This window comes from Delphinus delphis, chromosome 6, assembly GCF_949987515.2.
Source record: "Delphinus delphis chromosome 6, mDelDel1.2, whole genome shotgun sequence".
Taxonomy (NCBI): domain Eukaryota; kingdom Metazoa; phylum Chordata; class Mammalia; order Artiodactyla; family Delphinidae; genus Delphinus; species Delphinus delphis.
Genome location: NC_082688.1, coordinates 59,477,260 through 59,501,176, shown reverse-complemented (window position 1 = coordinate 59,501,176; position 23,917 = coordinate 59,477,260). Strand labels below are relative to the sequence as shown.

General features: G+C 39.0%; 1 protein-coding gene across 6 annotated transcripts in view; it reads left to right on the top strand.

Moving 5' to 3' along the window:
• The window catches only part of PTPRD (protein tyrosine phosphatase receptor type D), a 2,140,681-nt gene that overhangs the window by 774,814 nt on the left and 1,341,950 nt on the right, over nt 1-23,917 (top strand). Inside the window, exon 8 of one of the 6 annotated variants that reach the window (XM_060014741.1) lies at nt 4,547-4,627. The exons of the other annotated variants lie outside the window; for them this stretch is intronic. The gene's annotated coding sequence lies outside the window, so the exon portion shown is untranslated. The remainder of the gene's footprint in view (nt 1-4,546; nt 4,628-23,917) is intronic. 6 annotated transcript variants of the gene reach the window in all.

The window sequence follows — 23,917 nt, the reverse complement described above, 5'->3', positions numbered from 1 at the left end:
AGTTATTGAATTAAAAAATTCTTAATTAGAACAAAAAAAAAAAGGACGGATAGAACCTTAGGACAAATGTTGGAAGCAAAGCTGTACAGACAAAGTCTTACACAGAAGCGTACACATACACCCTCACAAAAAGAGGTAAAGGGGGAAAAATCATAAATCTTGCTGTCAGAGACCACCTCCTCAATTTGGGATAATTCGTTGTCTAAAGGAGGGAAGGAAGGAGGGAAGGAAGGAAGGAAGGAAGGAAGAAAGAAAGAAGCAAGGAAGGAAAGAAGGCAAGAAGGAACGAAAGGAGGGAGGGAGGAAGGAAGGAAGGAGGGAAAGAAGGGAAAACAGAAAGAAGATACAGTAAAAATAAAATAGAGTATAATAAAGTTATTGAATTAAAAAATTCTTAATTAGAGAAAAAAAAAAAGGACGGATAGAACCTTAGGACAAATGTTGGAAGCAAAGCTGTACAGACAAAGTCTTACACAGAAGCGTACACATACACCCTCACAAAAAGAGGTAAAGGGGGAAAAATCATAAATCTTGCTGTCAGAGACCACCTCCTCAATTTGGGATAATTCGTTGTCTAAAGGAGGGAAGGAAGGAGGGAAGGAAGGAAGGAAGGAAGGAAGAAAGAAAGAAGCAAGGAAGGAAAGAAGGCAAGAAGGAACGAAAGGAGGGAGGGAGGAAGGAAGGAAGGAGGGAAAGAAGGGAAAACAGAAAGAAGATACAGTAAAAATAAAATAGAGTATAATAAAGTTATTGAATTAAAAAATTCTTAATTAGAAAAAAAAAAAAGGGACGGATAGAACCTTAGGACAAATGTTGGAAGCAAAGCTATACAGACAAAGTCTTACACAGAAGCGTACACATACACCCTCACAAAAAGAGGTAAAGGGGGAAAAATCATAAATCTTGCTGTCAGAGACCACCTCCTCAATTTGGGATGATTCGTTGTCTAAAGGAGGGAAGGAAGGAAGGAAAGAAAGAAAGAAAGAAAGGACGAAGGTAAAGTATAATAACGTTCTTAAAATTAAAATTGATTATTAAGAAAAAAAATTTTAAGAAAAAACCATGGACGGATAGAACCTAGGACAAATGGTGGAAGCAAGACTATACAGACAAGATCTCACACAGAAGCATACACATACACATTCACAAAAAGAGGAATAGGGAGAAAAATCATAGATCTTGCTCCCAAAGTCCACCTCCTTAATTTGGGATGATTGGCTGTCTATTCATGTATTCCACAGATGCAGGGTACATCAAGTTGATTGTGGAGCTTTAATCCGCTGCTTCTGAGGCTGCTGGGAGAGATTTCCCTTTCTCTTCTTTGTTCTCACAGCTCCCAGGGGCTCAGCTTTGGATTTGGCCCTGCCTCTGCGTGTAGGTCGCTGGAGGGCGTCTGTTTTTTGCTCAGACAGGACGGGGTTAAAGGAGCCGCTGATTCGGGGGTTCTGGCGTAAGGAGGCCGGCGGCGGGGAGGGAGGGGCACGGAATGCGGGGCGGGCCTGCGGCGGCAAAGTCCGGCGTGACTCTGCACCAGCCCGAGGCCCGCCGTGCGCTCTCTCGGGGAAGTCGTCTCCGGATCCCGGGAACCCGGCAGTGGCGGGCTGCACAGGCTCCGCGGAGGAGGGGAGTGGAGAGCGACCTGCGCTCGCGCACAGGCCCCTTGGTGGCGGCAGCAGCAGCCCCAACGTCTCCCGCCCGCCTTGGGGTCCGCGCCTCCAGCCGCGGCTTGCGCCCGTCTCTGGAGTCAGCGCCCTCAGCCGCGGCTCGCGCCCGTCTCTGGGGTCCGCGCCCTCAGCCGCGGCTCGCGCCCGTCTCTGGGGTCCGCGCCCTCAGCCGCGGCTCGCGCCCGTCTCTGGGGTCCGCGCCCTCAGCCGCGGCTCGCGCCCGTCTCTGGGGTCCGCGCCCTCAGCCGCGGCTCGCGCCCGTCTCTGGGGTCCGCGCTTTCAGCCGCGGCTCGCGCCCGTCACTGGGGTTCGCGCTTTTAGCCGCGGCTCGCGCCCGTCTCTGGAGTTCCTTTAAGCAGCGTTCTTAAACCCCTCTCCTCACGCACCAGGAAACAAAGAGGGAAGAAAAAGTCTCTTGCCTCTTCGGCAGGTGCCGGCTTTTCCCCGGACTCCCTCCCGGCTAGCTGTGGTGCACTAACCCCTTCAGGCTATGTTCAAGCCGCCAACCCCAGTCCTCTCCCTGCGCTCCGTCCGAAACCGAAACCCTAGCCTCAGAGCCTCAGCTCGCAGCCCCGCCCGTCCCGGCGGGTGAGCAGACAAGCCTCTCGGGCTGGTGAGTGCCGGTCGGCACCGATCCTCTGTGCGGGAATCTCCCCGCTTTGCCCTCCGCACCCGTTGCTGTGCACTCCTCCGCGGCTTCGAAGCTCCCCCCTCCGCCTCCCGCAGTCTCCGCCCGCGAAGGGGCTTCCTAGTGTGTGGAAACTTTTCCTCCTTCACAGCTCCCTCCCACTGGTGCAGGTGCCGTCCCTATTCTTTTGTCTCTGTTTATTCTTTTTTCCTTTTGCCCTACCCAGGTACGTGGGGAGTTTCTTGCCTTTTGGGAGGTCTGAGGTCTTCTGCCAGCCTTCAGTAGGTGTTCTGCAGGAGTTGTTCCACGTGTAGATGTATTTCTGGTGTATCTGTGGAGAGGAAGATGATCTCCCCGTCTTACTCTTCCGCCATCTTCCCTTCGAGCCTCTTGACTCTTTTTCATATGTTTTTCCTCTTAGTCATTTTCAGTCCCTATTCAGAGATGGGTATGACTTTAGAATATGCAAGGAAAATATGCCAGCTGATGTGCTCTGCCAGACAGGGAATGAATGTCTCCAGGCACAAATCTCTGTTGTGTCAAGGCTTTGGCATGACATTTGGCAGGGAACTAAATCAAACATAGCACAATGCAAATAATCTCGGTTTCCCATAGATGTACAGCCTCAACCTCGAGTTGGCTGTTAGTCATTTCTCCTCTTTCCCCTGATATTCCAGGGAGCAACATTTCTGGTAATGAACTGAAAACTAGGGCATTTTCTAGGTGTTCTCATAGTGTGAGGAAGTGGGAGGATTGTGGCTTTGGAATTGGACCTTCCTGAGTGTGAAATGCCACTTTGTCATTTACTAGCTGTGGAATTCTTGGAAGGTTACTTCAGTTATAAAATGAATTTAGTAATAATTATCACAGGGGTTCTGTGGCTATTAAAATGAGTTAACTGTCCTAAAGCACCTCTTATACATGCTACATAATAGACACTTAATAAATGTCCTTTACTCCTTCCCATTTCTGTAATGAGTTCAGTTTTGTGTTAAATTTGTAAATAACCATCTCCATCATTCTGTGAAGAGAAGAGAAATGATTCTGTATTTGTAAGCTTGAGGTTATGTAAGCATTTACAGTGTAATATTTGTCTTTATCTTTGTGCACTCTTTTTGGTGAAGGAAGTGTTGTGAACTTCTTGATCATTTTTTATATCAGTTCTTTTTTTTTAAAAGATTGCATTTGAGGGAGTTCTGTGGCAGTCTAGAGTTTGGACTCGGTGCTTTCAATACTGGGGCCTGGGTTCCACCCCTGGTTAGGGAACTAAGATCCCATAAGCCATGCAGTGGGGCCAAAAAAAAAAAAAGATTGCATTTGATACAAAGGGTCTTTATGTTGTACAAGAGCAGGTTGCAGGTCTTTGATTTAATTTTAGGCCTTGTTAGTGTGCTCAAGGATGAAAAACCACATTGTAAAATGTAGACAGGGGCTTAGAAAAATTGCATTTCCATAGCACACTCAAACTATCTTAGTTTAATAGTTCACTTCAGCTTCCTTATTAAGAAATTACTGTGTGTCATATACTGTGTTAGGTTCTAAGGGTGCAAAGAAGAAAAAGATAGAGGTTCTCTGCCTTCAGGGGAATTATAATCTTAGAAGGAAGGAGACTTGGAAACATGTCATTTTAAAAATGATGTGTGTAACATAATATAGGCGTGAGGTGCCAATGAGGGGGCCCTATGGAAAAATCATTCCAATCAGTCTGGCTCCCTGGAGGGTTTGACACTCAGGTATCTTGAAAGGTGATGATGAATTGGTTGGTTATCAGTTGAATACAGAGGCATAAGGAATGGGAAGATATCAAGAAGAAAGACAGGAAAATCAGTTAGGAATCTGTTGTCTGAACTAAAAGAGAGATGGTGGTAATAAAGGTATAGACTTGGAATTGGGAAGTGAAGTCCTCCCACTTTGTTCTTGAAAGTATAGATTTAAGATATATTTGAAAGTTATTTTTATAGGAGTAAGGTGTTTCATAGTGTTTTTAATAACATGATAATAGGAACCAAATTAACTATTAACTCATAGGGAAACTGTCAAATAAATATTAATATTTAAGACATTTTAAAGCTTCTAAAATTCATTATTTTGAAGATTATTTAAGGATGCTGTGTTCTTAAAAATCAGGCCAAACTCTGCAACAGTATTATAATACCATGCCTCTTCTATACATGTGCTTTTATACACATATTTATATAAAACACAGAAACACAGAGATACTCAAATGATTATATATATGATGTGCTTTTGTTAGGGGATAGGTTCAAGGAAAGCACACAGAAAAAGACTGGAAAGAAACACATCCAGCATGATTAATGGTGATTATTTCTGTGTGGTAAGTATATGTGTGACTTTTATTTTTCTTGAAATTTTATGTTTTACATTTTATATAATGAACATGTTGAACACATTTTATGTGACTCCCATGAGTCCTGCCTTTGGGTAATTCCCTCCCATTGAGTGTGGGCAGAACCTCTGACTTTCTTCTAACCATTGAAATACGGAGAAGGGGGCAGGATACCCACTCCTGTGATTATGTTGTATGACAAGGGTGATGAGATGACAGTCCTACGCGTACATTACATTATATAAGAATACATTTTGTTAGAAGACTGGTTCTTTCTCTCCTGCTGGCCTTGAAGTAAGCTGCCATGGTGGGAGAGGGTCTAAGGAGAGGGCAACATGGCAAGAAACTGAAAGCCTCTAGAGCTGACAGTGGCCTCTGGCTGGCAGCCAGCAAGAAGTCAAGGATGCAGTTCCTACAGTCATCAGCTAAATTCTGCCAACAACCTGAATATACTTGTGTTATATAAAATATATATCTGCCCCCAGTTCCTGGCTCAGAACTCCTAAAATTGTTGTAATTTCCTAAGAGCACTAGGAGTATCTTTTGTTCTAATATTTGGTCTTTGACCCCAGTTTCTGATGCAGAGCTCCTAAAATCCTTCAGAATTTCCTGGGAGACAGGAGTGTGTTTTTTTGTTCTAGTGAAGTGACTCTTGGTGGGCTCCGAGATGGCTTCATGATGGGGGCTGGTCACCAAAAAGACCAAGCCTCGATTAGAAGCTTAGAACTTTCGGTCTCTTCTCCCATTTTTCAAGAAAGGGGAGAGAGGCTAGAGATTGAGTTATGATTGATCATACCTATATGATGAAGGCTCCAAAAAATTCCCCAAATAAAGGGTTTGGAGAGCTTATGGACTGGTGAATACATCCATATGCTGGGACGGTGACACACCCCAACTCCATGGGGACAGAGGCTCCTGCCCTCAGGACTCTTTCAGACCTCACTCTGTATATCTCTTCATCTTGCTGTTCATTCACACCCTTTAATATACTTGTAATAAACCAGTAATCTAGTAAGTAAACTTCTTTCCTGAGTTCTGTATGCCACTCTAGCAAGTTAATCAAACCCGAGGATGAGGGTCATGGGAACCTCTGATTTATAGCCAGTTGGTTGGAAGCACGGGTAACAACTTGGACTTGAGATTGGCATCTCAAGTATATGGGGGGAGGAGGCAGTCTAATGAAACAGCCCTTAGTCTATAGGATTTTTGCTAAGCTAACTCTGTGCATAGGTCCAAGTCATGCCTGGACCTATGCACAGAAACTGCGAGATAATAAATGTGTTTTGAGCTGCTAAATTTGTGGTAATTTGTTACACAGCAGAGGAAACTAATTGCTACAGACTCAGCTGTGTCCTCTCCAAATTCATATGTTGAAGATCTCACCCCCAATGTGACTGTATTTAGAGATAGAGCTTTTAGGAGGTAATTAAGGTTCTATGACCTGAGGGTGGGGTCTTGACCCAATAGTATTGGTGGTCTTAGAAGAAGAAATCCTACCTTTCCTCTCTGCATCCCTGCCAACATTTGGTGTTGTCACCGTTTTTACTTTAGTCATAGGTGTGCAGCAATATCTCATGGTAGTATTAATTTTCATTTCTCTAATTGCTAATGAGTTTGAACATCTTTTCATGTGCTTATGTGGCATCTGTATATCCTTTCAATGAAATACCTGTTCACGTGGTTTTCCTGGCTCATAAATGGAGTGCTGCTTTTAAACAGTTGAGGTTTAAGAGTTCTTATGGTTAGTGTGTTGAGTAATATGTGTATGATGGCTGAGAGGAGATGGTGGAGAAGATGAAGAGCTATTATTTAGAAGTCCAGATAGGGAAACAGTCAGAAAGTAGTTTTATATATAAGTCGGAAGCCCTGGCAAAATGTCAAGAATAGAAATGGATTATAAGGATATGATAGTCAAAGATATAGGAGTAGATCTTGGAGGACAACTTCAAGCTCTTGTGTTTTCCTGAAACACAGACTGTCCCTCACGCTCAAAAATTTCACTGTATGTTAATAAAGAAAGGCACTTCCATTCCCTGGACTTGAAATTTTATATAAAACACTGTTTTCTCATTTACCATAGACCTTCAATACTACTAGTATTTGAGTGATTTCAATAAGATCTATGAATTTTCTTCAGGGGGAAAATTAAATATATGTTTGGTGTGTGGCAAAGACAGGGATACAGGAAAGGCTTGGTAGGGCTACAATCTGGAACTCATGTTACCCATAGAAGTAGGGTAGATATTCTGTAAGGAGATCTTTCTCAAGACACTGTAAGAAATTTCAGTTCAGAGGGCAAATCCATTATCTGGGAAGGCTGTTGATACAGCCATGGCAGTTCATTAAAGCAGTAAATATAGGGACTTTAACATGAACAAATACACAACATCAGGTGGGATGAGAAGAAAAGAAAGCAATATCTTAAAGTGTAGAAAGACTAGAGCATGTTTGCCTGTAGAGGTATTCATTGGCAAGGTAACAATTCATCTGAGAGAGACATTGATGGTTCAAAGATATCTACCTCATCTTCTGATCTTTCTGCAAAATTTAAAATATGGTACTGGTGCAAACCAAACAGAAGTCCACTTAAGGGAACAGGGACCAAGAGGCTCCCCTGCTGTACTAACACTAACCCTATAGTTGCTGGGTTTTGGGGACTCCTGGAGGGGAGGCCAAGTCTGCAAAGACAGTGGGAGAAAGGGGGTTTGAATCAGTGCCTATTTACCAACTCTATATAAGTACTTTGATATTTTAATAACCAGTGTAGCCAATACCAATACCAAATTGGCCAAATACTAGCATGGACTATATGTCTATGACTAGTGGGTCTCAGTGGAACTGGCTGGGAATGGAATGACTAAGCAGAATCAACAGGCCTGCTTGGTCACAGATAAAAATTGGGAGAACAACAGTAAGGACCTACTGTATAGCAAAGGAAATATACTCAATATCTTCTAATAAACTACACTGGAAAGGAATCTGAAAAAAAAAAAATATATATATATACACACACCCACATGCACATACTCGTATATATGTATGTATAACTCAATCACTTTGCTGTACACTTGAAACTAATAGAACATTGTAAATCAACTATACTTCAATTTAAAAAAAATCAGGAGAAGGATTCTTTTTGACAAGTATCTTACTGTTGAGATTAACAAAATTGTTTTGGTAGAAGAGTCTGAAATACTGAAGATATAAATATCTATCTTTCTATCTATATTTTTTCCATTAAACACTACCTGCTGTCCTCTGGCAAACCCACTTTCCTGCTGGATGATGTCATTGCTACCTTAATCACAGTTGGAGACCCCATAGCATTTCAGTCCCTTTTTGTTGTTAAAATGTCTTATTTTTGTTGTTATGCAATTGTTTGGATTATCTCAAAGTTTCAGCCTAATATTTGATTCAGAGATCTTCCCCTTGCCTGGGAACAGGCTAGACTTGATGTCCTATTGGTTCTGTATGTTTTAGGGGTTGTGGGTAGTGGTGGAGGTGAGTGGCAATGAAGGAATAGCGAAAGGGTGCCAGAGCACCCTGCTTTCTCAAATCCCTTCCTCCTTCCCTGTTATTATTTGTTTGGGTTGGGGCAGAGGAGGAAGAATTGAATATTTCCATGTGTGACTACCCTTGGCAAGTGGCTATCCACCCTCTTTTGGTTGTCACTGCTGCTGTATTTCTGGCATTCAGTGCTTTCTACAAACCTGGAGCTCACATGCTCCCAAATAATGCTTTTGGTGGTTCTCCAAGGTACCTCTTGAGAGCACTCTGATATAGTTGCCTAGTGTGTCAGACCTGGCTGAGATTTGGTCTCTTTCTACCTCTCCTCACCCCTCATCAGCCTCCATCATACATAGGTGGTCACATTACAGACCACCTGTGAGAACATACCTTGGTTCCCTGTTGCTCTCAGATGAGAATTGCCTTAAACTAAAAGGAAACATGAACACAGAAGTTAATTCTGTGGAAGTAAAAGAGCCTGTTTTCTTAAAATAAATGGTGTTATTTTCTTTCAATAGGAGAAATTAAGTCTGATATGGGAGAGTATGATATATTGAGATACACACACACACACACACACACACACACACACATATGGAGAGAGAGAGAGAGAGAGAGAGAGAGAGAGAGAGAGAGGTAGATATAGATATATACCATTTTTATTCTTGAGATACGAGAGCTGAGTAGTTCAAATGCAGCATGAGGATATTAGGCTGTGTTTGTAGTGCACCCAGTCAGGATTATTTGGTGACTTTTCCTCAGCAGTGCCAGATGTTCACCAGAGGAAGAGTACTATTAAAATCATCCAGGAAATGGCTTCACATGGACTACAGACTGTGTTAGGAGGGAAGTGAAACCAAAGTAATGATGATGGTCTTGTGGAAAATGGAGACGTCAGGATTCTCAGTTATGATGAGTGGGATGGTCAAGTGTATATACATGTTTTGGGAAGGATAGATTACCATCTATATCCTATGTAGTTTTTATAAAAATTCTACAAGGTAGGACTATCCATATTTAGATGGGGAAATTGAGTTATAAAGTTTGGCAGGTGAATTCACTTTTGACTGATTGTACATCCCATATTCTTTCTATGAAATGATAATGGTTAATATCGAAAAAGGGAATGGGATTGGGATATAAGTTGGTTATGATTAAAGAGTAATTATTTTATAATATGTCATTGCTCTTAATTTCTAACTCCTTTAACTTTTGCTGAAATTGTCTTCCTTACGGAGAATAATAACTGACAAAACCCCACAAAATCTATATAAAAATATCTTTTTTCAAGTGCATAAAGTTTGTGTTTTCAGTTGCTTATGAAAGATTTATTTAGCCTAGAAGCTGCTGTGTTAAAAATCAAAGGATATCAAATTTATACTTCCCTACATATTTTGTTTTATCATAAAATTTAAATAGTTTTGTGTGCACATAGCAGAGCTACCATTTGCATGAAACTTAACTAAAAAGTAAATATTAAATGTTTTCAAATATAATATAAAGCTGTAATCGCTTGGTTTTCTTTGCTCTTTTACTCTTTCTATTATGAATAAATGCTAAGGAAATGATCATAAAGGGAATTCCAGTAAACTGCTCTGTCTTTATTATATTGTCTGAATTCCTATGAAGTTTGCTGATACACTAACTAGACTATCCAAGTGAAAATAATTCTGTAATAAACATTTTTTCCAGAGCTTTGAAGAAAACAGTGATTCCGTAATGGTGTTTTATGAAACACATTCTTATAGAAATGCCCCAGATAAGATGGATTCCATGGAAAAAGGAATTTGAGAAACACTGTTTACCACGCTCCCATATACCACATCACCCTATGGGAGGTTTAGCTTGTTTATCAGCATGATAAAGACATTGAAAATTTCTGCAGTGAGAAGTTAATAATTTTGTGCTATAAAAGCTTGGGGCCAATATAGCCACACAGCGGGCAGTACTTTTTAATGCTTAAGAGTGTGTCTTTGGAGTCAGACTGAGTTTGATCCCCTGCTCTACTATTTGTTTTTATAATTGAGGTAAAATTCACATAATATAAAATTAACCATTTAACATGAACAATTCAGTGACATTTAGTACATTAGCAGTCTCTACTCACAACGTCTGTCTAGTTCCAAAACATTTTTATCACCCCAGAAGGAACTCAGTACCCTCTGAGTAGTTGTTCCCCATCCCTCCTTCTCCTACCTGCTCCATGATGACAAATTGGATGGACTTTTTTACTTACCCTCCTTGAGAATCAGTTTTCCTCTTTATTCCTATAAACACAGGAACGGGGGGCTTCCCTGGTGGTGCAGTGGTTGAGAGTCCGCCTGCCGATGCAGGGGACATGGGTTCGTGCCCCGGTCCGGGAGGATCCCACATGCCGTGGAGCGGCTGGGCCCGTGAGCCATGGCCGCTGAGCCTGTGCGTCCAAAAATCTTAAACACAGGAACGGCTTTCACCTTATATGGTGGTTCTAAGTAGTCAGTAAAATAACCCTTACACTGCACGTAGAACACTGTATGTATTAAATACATGTTAAATAAAATGTTAAACTTATTGGATTCTATTCAGCATCCAAGGGAACAAGTGGTAAAAAAGCACTCTCAAAGAAATGCTGATACAAGTCAGCAGAACAGGAAAAGACTGAGAGGAGCTGTAGACCTTGGATTACTTAGATCTCACTGATAACCTGGTGCTCCAGAAAACTGACAATTAGCACCCATGTTATCTCTCTTTACATATAAAGGTTTAGAGGTAGAAGTTAGGGTAGAGAGCTGCTGAGGGAAAGAGGGAATTTCCCAGGAACCCCTGATCTGAAAATTAGAGGAATATAGAGGGATTTTTGATAAGGGAATCCTTTTCTTCAAGAAATGAATGAAGGAGATGGAACAGCTAACAGCAGCTCTAACCTAGGCCTAATTATTTTCCAGTTAATACTGTAAGTATTCATGATGATGAGATTTTTTAAAGTGTCAATGGCATGAAAAAAACAATGTGTAAAAATATAATATAAAATTACATATAAGGGTATATTTATATATGCAAATAGGTGTAAATTTAATTATAGTTGTATATAATGGAATCATATTCTACAGTCACCACATAGCTCCAGAAGAATTTTCACCAAAACGAGAGCAGTAATTGCCGCACACTGTATCAGAACTTCAGGTGTTTTTCATTTGCTTCTGTATTATTTTCTGTAATTGTTGAAATTGTCTATACCACTATGTGCTAACTTACAAACAGAAACAAAATAATAAATTTGTATCTACTTGATAATAGTCACGTTACAGCCTTACTTTGTTTTGATATTTTTACCCAATTTGTCTTGATAGTTGCTGGGAGAGCAAACTCTTCAAAAAATGTATCAAAATGTTTCAGAACCTGAAGCAGGTTGGCTTGCTTTCAGGACCCTACAGAGGAAAGAATGAAAGAATCTGTGGAGTCCTCCTTTTTCCCCATAAGTATAAGGTACCTGTGGACCCTAATAACATACAGCAAACCGGAGTTGTCAATTCTTCCTTCCCCTTTTTTGTTTAGTCTATCCAAGTTTTCCTCCAATTTTTTCCCCCTAAAACAGGATTATACTGTTAATTTCTAATTTGTTTACAAATTCCACAAAAGATAACATACTCAGTGATTTTTATTTTATTTATTTATTTATTTTTATTTTTTTGCGGTACGCGGGCCTCTCACTTTCGTAGCCTCTCCCGTTGCGGAGCACAGGCTCCGGACGCGCAGCCTCAGCAGCCATGGCTCACGGGCCCAGCCGCTCCGCAGCACGTGGGATCTTCCCAGACCGGGACACGAACCCGCGTCCCGTGCATCGGCAGGCGGGCTCTCAACCACTGCGCCACCAGGGAGGCCCCTCAGTGATTTTTAAAGGGGAAAGAGTTTATCACTTTTTGCTACACAGTAAAGTTTAGCTTCCTGTTCCTGATCTTCTGCAGTCTGTACTTTTCTTCATTTGCCTCCTGGACCGGAGTGTAAGCTCTTGTAGTTGTTCTCAAACCTGCCTATCTTCATAGAAATCATCTGGGGACCTTGTTCAACGTACAGAGTCTTCGATTCCACCCCAAACTTTATTTTTCTTTACGTATAGAATGAGGTTTGGCCATTTCTAGATCGTACTAAGGCGTATGATTCATGGATTACACTTTGAGAAACACTGGAAGGTTTATAGCCCTCAATGTTTAATCTGTTTGCAAACCTGTGATTTAAAAAACAAAACAAAAATTTCTTAGAATCATTTTACTTATGCAAGTTATCTGTAATTCTATTTAGCTCCTCTCCTTGAAAATGTGTTTGGTGATTCAGGTAGAACATGACAGTTTATGCATCATCGAAATCACGTGGACCATCCCCAAATGCAGAAACAATCGAACAATCTACTTTACATTCTACTTCTTTATAGAATGGATACAGTCCAACTGCTCATGACATGTGGAAGAATAAAATCTTCCAGTTATATTTTGTGATTAGGTTAATGTGATTTCACCAGACAGTCTTGTTTGCAATAAATTAGTATTTAGTACATAGTATGCAATAGCAATGTAATGATATTTAATTTATATAATATATGTAGTTGAGGTTTTTTCTTTAAACTGTCTCAGATGTACTAACATATTTTTCCCCAAACATCCCTGAGAAGCAGACAAGAACTGCTATTTATCACCATTTGCAGATAGACTAAATCACTGAGCTATTAAGTAACTTGAAGAGCCACAGTCAGTGACTAAGTCAGGACAGACACTTCATCTGCTAGTTCCTTGTTCAGTAATTCTCTTAACAAATCCTGTTGCATATATTTCTTCCTATAAGAATTTACAAATAATTCAGTTTTCTGGGAGATTCTTTATCATGGGGTGTGTGAGAATTTGTACCCTTTGGAAAGTCAAAGACTGGAAGTAGGAAATCATATTAAAGACAGTTCTTTTCAAAAATAATTTTATCCTTCAATTTTCACTATTTCTATTTCATAGAAAACTTACTCCATTCATTCAGTAATGTAATATTTACTAAGCATATTTAATATGTCTGGTGCTCTGCAAATAAGTAGGACATAATCCTTATTCTCAATTTGTGCAGTCTGATAAGGAAACAGAAAGACAGAAATGGTATCATGTGATAACAGCTATATTAATAACAGCTATATTAGAGCTAGGTGTTATGTGCAAAGGGGCTTATAGGAAGAATCTCTGAGTCTGTCTGAGGGAGTTGGGGAAGTCTTCTCAGAAATTAGAAAATTTGAGCTGGGTTTTGAAGGAAGGGGGGTGGTGGTAAGAATTTACAAAGATTCAAGGTAAGGATAGGAGCATGGAAAGGTGAGAATAGAGGAAAACCCTAAACATAAGTCCTAGCCAGTCCAAGATATAAATAGAGATGCCTGGATTTAAAATTTAGAGGCCTAATAAATACACCTGTCATTTGTGGAGGGCATTTTCACCACCCTGGAATCCTCCGTTTTGGAGCCTTGGCATTCTCCACAGAGAACAATGTGGATCACACCCAGAAATGAGACCTTTAGTGAGACCCATGAAACCATCATCATTCTGGCAGCCATGCTGATTTAGAAAATCAGACCTCTCATTATAAAATGTATGGAAGCAAACATAAAAGAGAGCTAGTGTTTTTAAATGGTAAAACTAAACAAAGGGAACAAACGCTCACTTGCTAGGCTGGCCTTGTATGCTTCAGCCGGAAGGGCATTTTTGCAGCCAAGTAAGAAGCCCACAAAACATAGTAGAAACACTGACAGATACTTAACTGTACCAGCTCTGGTGGGTACAGCCATAATTCACTTCATAATACAAATTAATATGTTGTCCAGAGGGGTCCCTGCATTTGTGTTGAGTGTCTTTTGAAAAGTTCCCGTTCTGTGCTATGAAGCCACAAAGTAAAACTGGATGATTGGCTCTGGAATAGATTCTGAACTGGGCCCCTTAATTACAGTACTGATATCCTTGGGGAAGGCAAAATGGAAATGTCCTGTAAAGTCTGGAAATATAAAATAATAAACCAAAGAGATAAAAGATAAAAGAGATAAAAGATAAAACAATGAAACAAACTTTATTATTAAAAGTCTGATATTTCTTCAGACAAGGTCTACTTAAAAGCTTAGTATGCCAGAGGTGAGAGAGGGCAGCTTGCTTTAATTTAAGTGGGGTTAGTTGTTAAGCAGGTTATAAGTACACTCTGTATTTGCAGAATCATGTGGTGGGGCAAAGTTCAGCCATCCCAGTGATCTTGATGACCAAAGTGTCCTACATGTTTTCTAATCTAATGCAAATGATTTCAATCTTAGGTAGCCGTATTTCCAAACACCATTTAGAGCTTCAGTGACTTGTCCTAGAAAGGTCCTATAAAGCCATATTTAATGGGTTTTCTAAACAATGTAAAAAAAGATTTCTTTAAATGTGTTGTGCAGTTTGTGATTTTAGCGTAAAAATCATTGTCCTCTGTGCCCACTACTGCTCCCTTCACCTAATGCAATTTTGAGGCTTCTTTACTGAAAATGTTGCAATGTCACTTTCTTCTCTCTGGATCTGAATGCTCCCAATCATGGTCTTAAGATTCCACGTGCAGAGCTGGGGTTCTGACAATTAGAAAAGCTCCATAGAATTTGGAAAATAATACTCAGAGAATCCTGAAAGGCACAATTTTCAACAGAAAATTAGGAAACAAAGATTGTTGTGTCAGCTTTTCCAATGTAAACTATATAATCTTGAGTTCATTATAACCTCTGTGGGTCCTGATTTGCTCGTCTCTAAAATGAAGGTCACAGACTGCCTCTTACGTCCTTTAATGTTGTTCCATGGCACCATTTAAGCCTGCTAATGAATTACTTAAATATTGAAGTCCACATTAAGCCTTATGGAAAAGCATAACTGTCAAGATTTTTCTCTCAGTTACTTGTGCTAATAGGGGCCAAAATGGTATGGATACTTTAAATTCAATGATAATCCCCAAACTTCAATTTAGCTAAGTGTTCCAACCTCCTCTCCTGGCAAACCATTTACAGGGGATTCAAACAATTAGCACACACTGGCATGAGATTTATCTCCTTTGTAATTTTTGCCTTCCTTAATGCCTTCCTACCAGAATATTTTAATATCTAAATTTCCAAAAATAGAAATGAAGAATAAATCAAGAATAGCTGTTGCATAGTCTTCTAATGGTAGTGTAGCAAAAATATTCCAACACTGTTGTTATTCATAATAATTTATCAAGGGCTTATGCCAGGTGCTTTACAAGTCATTTAAATATCATAATCACTTTGTTGGGTAGTATATTGGTTTCCTAGGGCTACCATAACCAGGTACTACAAACTGAGTGGCTTAAACAACAGAAATTTATTGTCTCACAGTTCTGGAGGCTACAAGTCTGAAATCAAGGTGTCAGCAGGGCTGGTTCCTTCTGAGGGCTGTGGTGGAGAATTAATTTCATGCTCTTTTCTTAGCTTCAGTTTTTTTGTTTTTTTTGTCTTGGCAATTTTGGCACTCCTCGACTTGCAGATGTGTTATTCCAATCTCCACCTTCATCCTCACGTGATGTTCTTTCTGGGTGTCTTTCTTTTTACGTGGTGCTCTTTTCATAAGAACATGAGTCATGTTGGATTAGGGGCCCATCCTAATTCAATATAATTTCATTTTGGCTCGATTATTTCTATAAAATACTCTATTTCCAAATATAGTTACATTCTGAGGTACTGGGGGTTAATACTTCAATTTAATTCAGTTCATTAGAGGTGGGTGGTATTCCCATTTTACAGATGGGTTAAGTAAGGTTACAATGTTGAGTTAATTTTCCTAAGGTCATAAAGCTAGTCAATGGCAGACCTGGGATTCACATCCACATTTGATGACTTCATTCATAATTTAGCTAATAATCTTGGTATTCAAAAAGAAAACCGGCTGTATCAGTGTCCCAGGACTAAGAATACTGAACATAAACTTTCTGGTAACTTTGGTGATGTAGAGGATTCAGCAACACTGACCAACATCAAGGTTTCATTGGTGGCACCAGGGCTAAATCTGTGTTTGTCAAAACTGATCCTTCAGTTCTCCAAGCCTGGGCAAGGATTTGAAAAACGCCTGAATCTCAAGTCATCTTGAAGGAGCTCTATATACATAATAACCCTGAGAAGTTTTATATTCAAGTATGGCTGCAGGAGAGTAACAAAGAACATTCTACAGTTATATGAAGAGTTGCATTAGAAGATCAAAATTAACCAGCATCACATTTCCAGTTATTTTTCCCCAATTATGCTTTAATGTTTTTAAACAATTGGTGTTTGTGAAACTGACTGGCTGCCCGTTAATCTGTCTCTGCCTTGAGCACCTCTGTTTAGTATCCCATACAGATACTAAATGAATAAGGCAGAATCTTGGGCCTTTGGAGGAAGCAGATGGGCTTCAGGATGGGAGGGAGGATCTAAATTTGGAAACTGGGGTAAATAGGAAATTTTCCATTAGGTCATTGAGTTCCTGGAATGTCTGGGTTCTTCCAATGAATAACCTTTATTATCCCAGTAGTTTCATAAAAATGATACTTCCTCACAAGATATCCTGGCAGTGGTTGGAAATGTCAGTTTTTCATGATGCCCAAAATTATGTTAAAGGGGGAATTAGTTACATTAATAAACATAGATTTTTTAAAAAATACAATTCTCTGTGGGAAGTTAAGGGACATTAGCCACTTACAGTTTAATGAAATCTATAATGTTCACTCTGCTTTAAAGAACACTCCAATTGGTTACTGTGAAACAAGTGGAAATCTTGATGTAGGTCTGGGACAAAAAAAGGAATAAGTAGTTCTCAGCAAAGAGAAGTTATGGTAGAGGCATCTTGGTTTGTGAATTTGTTAGCCAGGGAGTCTATTTTCCTTTGCATTGGTACTATAGAGATTAATCTGTTTATTTCCGGCCATATTTTTGGTTTGCTTTAAAATTGAAGAAGAGCAAAACGAGTTTTTTTCTGAAGAGCAAAACGAGATTTTTTTCTGAGTGCCATTAACATTATTTTGTTTATGACCATTTCAGTGATAGATATTTGGAATATACAATTGTTAGAATCAATTTAAACATCTAAATAATTATCACCTTTGATCACATTTAGGATATGCATTGGGGACACGAATAAAGAAGTTGATATAATGGTAAAACCTTTGCAATTTGTATTAGTAATTGTTGATAAACCAGGGGTAATGTTAAGTAAAACAGATTTACATTAATCACACAAAAGTTAATGTTTTCAGTTGTTATCAGTTGAAATACTCTTTTCCAAAATCACATACCTATTTCTTATGAAGTGCTGTATAAGTAATTTCACAAACATCAATTAACATATGAGCATCCCTTATTTTATTTAGGTACTAAGAAAAGATTGCTGGTTATTTGAAGTGAGTTTGGCTGCATCCAACTTTAAGTGAATTCAACTTCTTTTTCTTTTCTTTTCTTTTTTTTTTTTCATTTCTTCCTTCCTTCCTTTCAGATGAAGGGGGAACAGAGGCAGGAAGTGTTCCTAAGTGAGAGCTGTCCTAATTACTATACTCCTACCTTCTGTCTATGAGGTTTTCAAATGATCTGCCAGATTTTTAATATAAATCCCTTCCTGGGGCCTTCCTTCCTCAAAAAATAAAAATAAAAAAAATAGAACACACAAAACTGATTCATTATTAAAAAGGCATACTTCCTTCACTGACCCTGGGGTGTGTACACTCTGTGGATTTTATATAGAATATTGTCTTGTTATGGAGTCTTGAATTAAGACTGTTAAACAATGATTGATCTGATAACAATAAATATTTGGTGATGCCATCCAGTTTTTTATTATATTCACTGCTGTTAGGATTTAGGGGATCAATAAATAATACCCTGTTCTTCCCCTCCTGAGCTGAGAATCAATTCGGAATTAAGACACAGGAGGCAGAGAAATAGAGGTCAAATAGACAGTTTTATTCTAAGGATGATGGGAAAATGTATTTTTAAAAGTTTAGGCAAATAACTTAATACCCCATGACTGATTTAAGCAGACTTTCCCACTTAGGTATTGGCACAGCTGAACAAGTGAAGGCATTCCTGGTAGGACCGAGTTGTCCCCTCTAAGCTTATCACATGAAACCAAAGAAATTGACTGAGACGTGAGGACCAACAAGCATTGAGAGAAGCTACAGCCCACAGGGGGCTGAGCTAGATGTGCTCAATACCTTCTGACAACCTTTGGGATGAGAGGAGTTGGGAGAAGGCCAGGTGGGTTGCTCTAATGGATACGCTCATGAAAGCGAAGGAAGATTTTTACCCAACATCCTCCATCTAGGGTTCTCTCAACTTGTTGGGCTTCCTAACACTACTAATTTCCCCCATCTAAAATTATTGCCAGCCATGTTTTTAATTACAGATTAAAATATTACACGATAAATATCAGTGTGCAATCATATAATGTTTCTGATATAGATAGCCTCAAATATAGACAGTATAATTCTTCCATTATTAAATTCCCAGAGATTGACTAAAGTTCCCTAATTGTATCACCTTGTGATGTAAAACTCCAAGTAAATCAGAAGCCAAAATTCTTAATCTAAAGTCCAAGATGAATTTGCTTAGCCAGCTAGTCAGTGCTAACTGCTCTGATTCCTGAGTAGTGCAGGTGACTTCAGCAGCTGTCATTAAATAAAATGGCTTCTAGTTCTTTCATCACTTCATATATCCTCCTCCACACTCAGGTAACCACCATCCTGATTTTCTCTGTAGTTTTTATTAAGTGTGTATCCCTCACAGTTAGTTTTGCATGTTTTCGAACTTTAAACACATCAAATCATGCTGGACATGATATTTTTTCTTTTGCTACCATTGGTTCTGAATCATCTACATTAATGCACGTAGCCAGAGTTCATTGATAGCTTATACCACAATTTATTACTTCCAATGGATCATTGTCCGTTTTTTATTGTTCCTGATGCAAAGAACAGTGCTGATGTGAATGAACATTCATGGAAATATTCAAGGATTCCTTTAGTGTGTGTTCTCAGTTTTTAAAAACTACAGTGAGTGAATAGATGATTATAGCACAGGCTTTATATTTACCAAATTTAGAAAACATGAAACCTATATCCTATAGCAGTGAATCAGATATTTAGTGGTGACTGGTGGACGGAAGGTATTACATGAAAATCTTACTTCAATCAGACTTGCTAAGATGTCAGTCAGCTCTCTGGTTTCCAAAACCTGTGAACTCCTACAAGATCACTTCTGTCATTAACTTAATCATGGCACTACATTGACCATGGAGGAAATCTACCTGCACATACGATCCTTCACCAGAGAGTGTCATTTGAAACTTTCCGGCCATCTTGCTAAGTTTAGAATCTTGTAAAGATGGCAGACTCACTCATTAGGTATATACTGAGGTGACTCTCTTTCCCAAATGATACATTCAAAACCTTTTAATTTCCATTTCTTATTTGAGCCCTGGATCTCTGGAGCCCTGATGCTGTAATGAATTTTGTTTCTGTCTTATGACATAGCTCACACACTTTCTGTGAGCAGGAATACTGTTTTGTCCTTTGTGCCAAATGCTACCACTAACTCTAGATATGGAAATACTTAAGCCTATGTAACATGCTTTCTTGGGAGAGTTTGTTGTTTAACCTCACACATGTTTCATCTGGAAAATCAGCTTGATTTGAAACTATTGATAGTCCTGAAGCATGTATTCGCAGGTTGGTCAGGTGAGGCCTAATACCTCTGTCAGGAACTACTCCCCAGAATGGTCCCTCCCTTTTTTCCAAGCCTTGATAAAACATCTGCACCTTTAGAAACATCAGAAACCTCTTTATTTCTGTAATACTTTTCTCTGTAGCAATGGAGATGTCGCTAATGTTCAATTTCCTGCTGCTGTTCTTTTAACAGGTTTCTAGGAGGCTCAGCTGAGTTTTTAACTGTTCAACTTTTCTAACACATCTAGAACTGGTACAGTTTGCAGTTTCAGGATATTCCGTGTCTTTTTTCTTCACTTTGCTTTGTGGTACAGGCATTTGTTTTGGCAGTATACTTCTCTAGACTGTGTCTTATGACAGTTAAAAAAAAAAATGAGTACCACATCTGTCAAAAGGAAGTGCTTCTCGAACACATCTTGTATAACTTCGTCTCCTAACATTGAATAGTCTTTCCCAGGATATAAACTTCTGCTGAGTATGTAATTCAGACCTGGTCTCAATACATTACTCCTGTCTCACCACACCATATGCAAAGGCATTGTGGAGGTGATGGAACACAGTGAATTTTAGAAATGGAAAAAAAAAAAAAAAAAAAGGCCCATACGCTAGAGTACAAAGATGGGAAAGAAATTGAGGTTATAAAGGTAGGCAAAGGGCAGACTATGTAAGGTCACATAGACTGTGGTAAGGATTATAAGCAATAAAAGGGATCCTTTGCTCTTGAGTTTAGAATCTTCAGAAAGTTTGTGCAGGAGAATGAAACAGCTAAAATCTTCTGAGAAGTGTTGTGATATGTAAATGAGTAAAAATCATGGTGGTACTGCTGAAGGAAATAGTAATTTGTCCTGGTATATACAAATAGTTATTTGTCCTGGAAATTAAAAGAATGACCTCTAGCTAAAGGGTATCCATTTTCAGTGGGCTGAGTTACATCATCTTGCTGTCTGTTTGCATTCTCCATGACCATATAGGTTTTTACCCAGAGATTGTCCAGGAAGCTAGATTCAGCCAAAATTATTTGGGTAGTGATGGTGATTGAAGAAAGAGAAATGGAATGGAGTGATGTTTTCCAAATTCTGATCTCATTTTGTGAGTCATTTTGTGGAAGAAAGAGAAAGGAAAATTTTTTTTTTTTTTTTTTTTGCTCTACTTCTCTCTCCAGGTGGGATTGATTTTAGTTCTAGGAAACAGCTCATCAACAAAAGTAATAGAATGACTGATTTCATCCTTAAAAAAAGTTTATATTTAGCATAGCACAAGACATAAAGCTGTTTTATTCCCATGCTGCATCTAAGACATAGCCACTCAATCTATAGCTAGTTAAAATAATTATTGAAGAAAAAGCTCAGATATGATGAACTTTGGTTCCTTCCCAATGTCTGCATTTTAGTCTGAGTCTGCCGTTGGCCCTTGAGCAATGAGGGACTTAAGGCACCAAACCCCAGTCTGAAAGCTGCCTGTAACTTTGCAGTAGGTCCTTCCTATGCATGGTTCCGCATCTGCGGATTCAGCCAACCATGTGGGTCGTGTAGTAAGTAGTTAGTGAAAAAGATGCATGTAAGTGGACTCCTACAGTTCAAACCCCTGTTGTTCCAGGATCAACTGTACTTTATTTTGGTTAAATAGTTCCATATTTTAATTTATAAGAATTAAGTATTTTTCATGTTAACTATGTTTTACCAATCCACTTGTCTTTGGACATTACAGAATGTTTTAACCAAAACCATTTATTTATTCTACATAGCTATTAGTTAGCTTGTTATCATGGGAATCAGCTTCAAAGGGATTTTTTTAATTGATTTCTGATATATTGATAATGTTCCACTGCTGCATTGGAACTCCATGCAAATGATATTTTCAAGCATATATTTACAGTTTCCAAATTTTTGGTATCATTAAAGTTGCTGGAGATCTCACATAAAAGCTGTATGATGAATTAGATTATGTTCCAGTTTATAGTCTTAATGATAGCTATTTATTGAGCACTTATTAATTGCCAAGCACTTCAGGCTATCATTTATTGATTAATTTACTCTTTAATCCTTTCATTTGACGTGCTGAATGACCTATTGGGTGTAAGGCATTATCTTTAGTTATTCAGTGAGTCAAAGCAACAATGTCTCTGTTTCCAACATGTTAGGTCACAGTGGAAGACAAATTTTTATAAAATCTCTTTACAACAAAATAAAGTATTACCTAAGTATTGCAAGTGCTCAGGAGAGGTACAGATGCTTCAAAAACAAAATAAAGAATTGACTGAGGGATGTCAGCGAGAGAAGGTGTTTCTCATTTAATTCTCAATGTGACTCAGTGAGCTTGCACTCTGGTGCCAGACTGCCTGCGTAGGAAACAAGACTGCCATCATTGCTGTGTGACCTTGGGCAAGTTACTAAAACTTTCTGTGACTCAGTTTTGTTGTGTATAAATGGATATAAGGATACTACCTTCTTAATTAGGTTGTAGTGAATATTAAATGTTTAAAGGAATAAATAACTTGCTCAGCGATAGTAAGATTAAGAGTTAAGATCCAAAACTCCGTCTGGCTGACGTCAGAATAGAAGTTTTAATCACTGTGTGATTTTTGCTAGGTGTTAGAGAGCCTGAAGGGAAGCTCTGTTCTCTGTTTGGATATCCAGTTGTAAGTTATAATGCTAGTCAACGTATTAATCTTTGATAAGGGAGAGGGGCACTGGTCATTTGACAAGGAGATACTTGTGCAGGCTTCATCGTGGTGATGTTGCTGAAACTTGCTTTCTCTGAGACTTATTCCCATCTTTGGCATATGGTACGATATTTCATTTGTTATTTTTTATTAGGCCCCTTGAGGAACAGTATAATAAAATGGTTTAGGACACAGACTGTGGAGCTACACTGCTGGGGTTCAAATCCTGGCTTTGTTACTTACTAGCTGTGTGACCAGGAGTAGATTGTTCATCTCCGTGCTTTTGTGTCCTTCCTATGAAATGGAGATGGTGATGGTAACATGTACCTGCTAAGGCTATTTTAAGTACCCAGTGAATAAATATGTATAGCAGAGAAGGGCCTGGTCCATAGTGAGCCTTACATATGTGTCAAATAACAGACAAATAAAAATATACCCCATTCTTTGATGAAAGTTCCATCGTTTGGATGCAGTTATCATAAAATCTAGTTCCTGAAGTCACTCTTCAAAATAGTGGCAGCTGTTTGAAACCTGTGAAGCAGGATCACATTTCCTTGTTTTAAAATGCTTCTTACAATCCAGAACAACCTAATTCCCAAACTTAGGCATGGCAAAATAAAGGGCACTAAGAAAGCAAAATGCAGTTGTTGTTTTTTCCTCTCTCAAGACTGGTGTGATGATTACACTCATATGTGGAATCTATAAAAAACAAAAGAAACAAAACAAAAACAAATTCATAGATAGAACAGCTGATGGTTACCAAAGGGGAAGGGATTTGGGGGGGGGCAGTGAGCTGGGTGAAGGTATGGTGATGGATGGTAACTAGGCTTGTAGTGGTGATCACTCTGTAGTTTATACAGATCTTGAACTATAATGCTGTGTACCTTAAACTTATATAATATTAAAATGATTGGTCTGATATCTTTCTACATTTTTTAAAAAATCTACCATGAACAAGGAAAAATCACAACAAGTAGAACTGATTCTGTTTACAGAACCAGCTATTCCAACAGGAACTAAAAAAAATATCTCCTCGGGAATCACTCAAGAAAACAGTACGTTTTATGTTGGAAATGTGTTCTTTGAAACAATTTCCATGCTTCATCACCTGCCATCTGAGTCACCATGAACACCAACTAACTGAAAATTGTTTGTAGCTCATTTAGGTATTTATGAATCACTTTGTATAACACCATCTACAGGACTAGCTGTGAACACCAAGGACTTCAGTGATTTTTCTCCATATATCTAGTTGCCCCAAACACCTGCTTTTAGACTTTATTATGTAGAAATAAAAAGCATTCTGTTTCCAAGAAACTACTCCACATAGGGGTAAAAAAGGGATATTTGTTTTCAAAATGTGTTCTCAATTAAACATGTAAAACAAATAAACACACTAA